The sequence below is a fragment of the Anomaloglossus baeobatrachus genome, chromosome 4, assembly GCF_048569485.1.
Source record: "Anomaloglossus baeobatrachus isolate aAnoBae1 chromosome 4, aAnoBae1.hap1, whole genome shotgun sequence".
NCBI lineage: Eukaryota > Metazoa > Chordata > Amphibia > Anura > Aromobatidae > Anomaloglossus > Anomaloglossus baeobatrachus.
Window position 1 is genome coordinate 442,794,651 of NC_134356.1, and position 6,000 is coordinate 442,800,650.

Sequence of the window (6,000 nt, forward strand, 5' to 3'; positions counted from 1 at the left end):
TCTGGAAAGGCGGGTAAGTGACCCACGCCCCTGCACCCCTAGTGGGTTGGTTATCGCGGCCGAGGGGCCCGGTCAACGCCCGCTCGCCCTGCTACCTCCCCCGCTACCCGTGTTGGCTGCCGCTGCCCCACCACTAGGCCCGCTACCATCACAACCGGTAGCGGTACCCCGCCAATCCGCCCCGGCGGACCGGTCTGCAATAGAAGTCCGTGACCGCCCGGAATCGCTTCCGTGGAAGAAGCCAAGGGCTAAGACCGTGAGCGAAGATTTACCGGAGGCACCTGTGACCGTACCTGGCCCCGCACCGCCCCTGGCAGCCTGTCTCGTGCAAGAGGAGGCGGAGGCTCAGCGGGAGAGGACCCCTGTACCCGTTCCCCATGCCTCGGCTGAGGCTGCGCCGGGTCGCCGCTGTAGGGCAGCACCCCAGGCCATGACACCGCGAGACCTGCCGCCCAGAACACTGGCGGTGGCCAGCTTGAAGGAGGTTTCGCGGGGCCCGATCCGTGCGCGGGGGCCCACAGTAGCCCCTTACTGGGACAGGGAACCGACCTCGCTGGGCCAGGAAATTGCAGAAAGGGAGAGGAGGAAGGCGGAGCTGATCGCCCGCACGATTCGAGAGAAAGAAAGCCTCCGCCAGGCCACCTTCCGTGTACGGGGCCCAACCTATGAGGGGCAGGTGAGGAGGTTTGACGTCCGTCGGGGGTACGGATTTATATACAGTTAGGTCCAGAAATATTTGGACAGTGACACAAGTTTTGTTATTTTAGCTGTTTACAAAAACATGTTCAGAAATACAATTATATATATAATATGGGCTGAAAGTGCACACTCCCAGCTGCAATATGAGAGTTTTCACATCCAAATCGGAGAAAGGGTTTAGGAATCATAGCTCTGTAATGCATAGCCTCCTCTTTTTCAAGGGACCAAAAGTAATTGGACAAGGGACTCTAAGGGCTGCAATTAACTCTGAAGGCGTCTCCCTCGTTAACCTGTAATCAATGAAGTAGTTAAAAGGTCTGGGGTTGATTACAGGTGTGTGGTTTTGCATTTGGAAGCTGTTGCTGTGACCAGACAACATGCGGTCTAAGGAACTCTCAATTGAGGTGAAGCAGAACATCCTGAGGCTGAAAAAAAAGAAAAAATCCATCAGAGAGATAGCAGACATGCTTGGAGTAGCAAAATCAACAGTCGGGTACATTCTGAGAAAAAAGGAATTGACTGGTGAGCTTGGGAACTCAAAAAGGCCTGGGCGTCCACGGATGACAACAGTGGTGGATGATCGCCGCATACTTTCTTTGGTGAAGAAGAACCCGTTCACAACATCAACTGAAGTCCAGAACACTCTCAGTGAAGTAGATGTATCTGTCTCTAAGTCAACAGTAAAGAGAAGACTCCATGAAAGTAAATACAAAGGGTTCACGTCTAGATGCAAACCATTCATCAATTCCAAAAATAGACAGGCCAGAGTTAAATTTGCTGAAAAACACCTCATGAAGCCAGCTCAGTTCTGAAAAAGTATTCTATGGACAGATGAGACAAAGATCAACCTGTACCAGAATGATGGGAAGAAAAAAGTTTGGAGAAGAAAGGGAACGGCACATGATCCAAGGCACACCACATCCTCTGTAAAACATGGTGGAGGCAACGTGATGGCATGGGCATGCATGGCTTTCAATGGCACTGGGTCACTTGTGTTTATTGATGACATAACAGCAGACAAGAGTAGCCGGATGAATTCTGAAGTGTACCGGGATATACTTTCAGCCCAGATTCAGCCAAATGCCGCAAAGTTGATCGGACGGCGCTTCATAGTACAGATGGACAATGACCCCAAGCATACAGCCAAAGCTACCCAGGAGTTCATGAGTGCAAAAAAGTGGAACATTCTGCAATGGCCAAGTCAATCACCAGATCTTAACCCAATTGAGCATGCATTTCACTTGCTCAAATCCAGACTTAAGACGGAACGACCCACAAACAAGCAAGACCTGAAGGCTGCGGCTGTAAAGGCCTGGAAAAGCATTCAGAAGGAGGAAACCAAGCGTTTCGTGATGTCCATGGGTTCCAGACTTAAGGCAGTGATTGCCTCCAAAGGATTTGCAACAAAATATTGAAACTAAAAAATTTTTTTTTGGGTTTGGTTTATTTGTCCAATTACTTTTGACCTCCTAAAATGTGGAGTGTTTGTAAAGAAATGTGTACAATTCCTACAATTTCTATCAGATATTTTTGTTCAAACCTTCAAATTAAACGTTACAATCTGCACTTGAATTCTGTTGTAGAGGTTTCATTTCAAATCCAATGTGGTGGCATGCAGAGCCCAACTCGCGAAAATTGTGTCACTGTCCAAATATTTCTGGACCTAACTGTATGAACCGGGCCTGGAGGCCGAAGTCTTTATAGCCCGACGGACGTCAATGCCCACCTGCCGGAGGACCACCTGGGCCGCAACCTGATGCCGGGGGATTTGGTCCAATACACTAGGTACTGCGGGGAGAGGGGGTGGTTTGCCCTGGATGCGAAGCTGAGGGGCAGTCAGGAGGCCCGTGTATCAGCCCAACCCCCTCCCCTGGCCGACACCGTGGAATAGAAGTGAGTCAGCGGTCCACCGTTGCCGGCAGTTGTCCCCGTTGGGACCACCAGAAAAGTTAAGAAAGTTTGAATGATAAGATGGATCAACCGAAGTTTACCTGATTGGAACCTTGATTGAACCGGCCGTTGCCGGCAACTAGTCCCCGTAGGGACCTTTTGCAACCGTTGCGTAAGAGACTTCTTACGGCAAGCCCGAGAACTTGCAGGGCAACCACAAACTTGTGGAATGTAAATATTATTTGGCTAAAACCGTTACCGCCTCCGGAGAGGCAGGTTTGGAGGATGGGCCTGGAGGAAAGGGATGGCCCAGGCCCGCCACTACTGTAACCGGTGGCGATCCTCCGGGGGTTCAGGGGTTCCCATGGACACGGGTCCCTTGAAAGAGACAGAACCCGCTCGGGCAACTTGGTGCTGGACTGGGGTCAAGGGGTGCTGCCTGCTTCTTAGGGGCAGCATCAGGGCCAGGTTGTTTGGGTGGGAGAAGAGCGTAAGCCGTACCGTTATAAAATGTTTGTGATGTTTTTACATGTGTTTTTTACCGTTTTTTATCTTTTGCAGTTAACAAAAATAAAACCGGTGATGGACGGGCAGCCCTCGGACGGTCTGCATTTTACTAAGGGGGAATGTGGCGCCCTGGACAAGCCAGGTCGTCACAGGTACTGCAACAACACACCCCACACCCCGGCTAGGCCAACGAAGTCAGACAAAAATCCTTGTTGCCTCCCTCCAGGGGCTGATGTCCACACCAGGGGGTGGAGCCAGGCGGTTGGCCCCACCCACCGAGGAGTTCACAGTCCTGGAGGCAGGAAAAGGCAGTTAGATCAGTTTTAGGAGTGGAAAAGGGAAGTGGTAGTAGAGGAGACTGACCGTGTCCGGGTGCGTGGCCCAGGCACATACAGCAAGGTTGGCAGACGGTGGTGACCATCTGCAGGCGAGGCAGATTGACGTGAACCGTAAGGACCGGGGACGGGCGGGGGCCCGCCGGTACCGGATCGGGGAGCGAAGAGAAGCCAGCACCATTCGGCAGGGCCTACGGACCCCGACCAGGCTTGGAGTCGCCGTAAAACCGGTCAAATCCGTTAGTGAAGGGAACCTCTGGGGTTTCCCAGCAGTCAAGACCCGATTGAAGGCAACAGCTCAAACCGTGAAGGGAAATACAGTCACCGCCAAGGCTACAGTTCCCAGGGCCAGAGCCTGCGGGCAAAAGGGGCTCCCTCAGCATCCATCCAAGCTGGGGAGCGGGTTACCAGTGGCAAGCCACCAGAACCGAGAACACAACACAGGTGCAGGGAAAGGCAGTCACCGCCAACCTACCAGGAGAAGAACCACCGCAGCCGTCTGTGGGACCCGTCCATCCAGCCGTTTGTTTTACCGGAGACTTTGTGTTCATCATTGGCTGAGTGAGTACCACTGTGCCATGCGGCACCGCGCTGCCCCCGCGACCCTGCACCTCACCAGGTCCTGTAACCCACCTGCCATCCTCCCCTCACTGGGCCTCGGGACAACCAACCCCCCTACCCACGGAGGGGAAAACAACATCCAAGCTGCTCCCTGTCATCGCTCCCGGGATCCCCGTCCAGAGCAGCGGTGGTGTCACAACCTCACCACAACCGTGGGTGGCGTACGGACAATAAATCCCCAAAATCATTCCCCTTTTCACTCACGGGCGAGGAGCGCCGCTCGAGTCCCCGGGATCCGGCCCACCGCTCGAGCCACCACCGAGCAGCAGCAGCAGCCGGACCCGAGCAGTGGGTGAGCGCAGCGTCCCCTCTTCCGCCTGCGACACATGCCCCCCAGCGTTGTATGCTACCCCAGTAACATCTATGCCCCCCAGGAATATGTATGCACCTGAGTAACATGTATGCTCCCCAGTAATGTATATGTGGCGCCCCTGACCTGGTCAGGCACCACTGAGTACTGCACCCATGCTGGGGACAGTACAATACAGGTAATCCAGAAGGCTGACCGGGGTGTGGTACACAGGCGCATAGTGATCAGGTCTCACACATGTACCTTTGAGAGGACCCCTGGGGATCCCAGGAGGGGGCAAAGCCTTCACCTCCACTGGAATAGTGGAGGGGGCCAAAAGCCTCCATCTCCTCTCAAGGGGTGTGGTAAGAGAGTCTGGTTGCTAGGTGGCGTAGGCGAGAACAGGAGAGGAGGGGCAGTGAGCCGGCTCAGTGTAGAGTTCAGGGAGCTCGAGTGAGGAGCAGATCCCTGGGGCTGTGCAGTCTGACAGCGCCCGCGCAGTGGCTACCGACGGGGGAGAACGGTCAACTAGGAGTGCTATCCGAAATCCATCTTCAGCTAGAGAGAGAGCAACGGAGTGGGAAGTAAGGAGACTGCTAGAGAGTACCAGGCCCAAACGGGCGGCAGATCCCGATGCGGGGATAGATCCACCTTTCCTTGCTAAACCTGCCGGTGTGGGGCTCTCAAAGCCCACGCCACAACACCACAAAAGCCGCAGCCACGTAGCCACAGTTAGGGCCCATAGTTCGCAGGAGGCAAGCAGCTGGAGTGATCTGGTCCAGGCGACAAGCAAACGGCAACTGAAGGGGAGTGAGGCTTCAGCAACTTCCCTGGGTGACCCCCATAGGGACTCAAAGTCGGGGTTGCCCCAAACCAAAAAGGGCTAAGGAAGGCGAGTTGGTAGTCACCCTCACAAGTCAGCCTGAAGGACACCTGGTTCCCACTTGGTTCATCCCAGCTACGCCCGGGTCACTCACCCTGCCATCAACTGTGAGTAAAAACCCTGAAAGACATCCTGCTTGTGTGGAGTCATTCTGCGCCTTGTAGTTCTACACATCTTCACAGGGCCCTGGGGCTTGCCTCACTCTCAGGAGGCTACTACAACTGGCTGCACCCACCATCAGCCCCAGGCATCCCTTAACCTGCAGTGGCGGTCCCCACTGACCGCAAATCTGAGAGTGGCGTCACGACAAATAGAAGATTTCCTACCTGTGACCAGATCCAGCTGCGTGGAGTCCCTGAAGGTAATGCACCGACACAGCGTTCGCGGGGCTTCCCATCTGGCGTCACGAACAGGATAAGGACTAGACCTGTTCAGACAGGTGACCATGTGCCTGGGCGGTCCGCTTGAAAAATTGGAAGCGCCGCCATATTGCCACCATGAAAAGCGCGCTGAAAAACAACAGCAGCCCGCGCTGGGAGAAGTTACCGCCCACGAAGAGGTGTGGCTACCCAGAGATCCCCTGCAGGGTTCTGACCTCGCTAGTGAAGAGAGCGGAGGCGTCCAGAGACGGCGGAGCAGAAGAGAAGCCAGCAGCTTGTTGCTAGAGAAAATGGCGTCTGAGTGCAGAGACCCAGAGCCAGGCTCCGCTGCCTGGTGGTGTCGGGAGCTCGCCGAGTTCTGCGATCAACTGGAAACCAGGGTCGGAAGGCTGATCA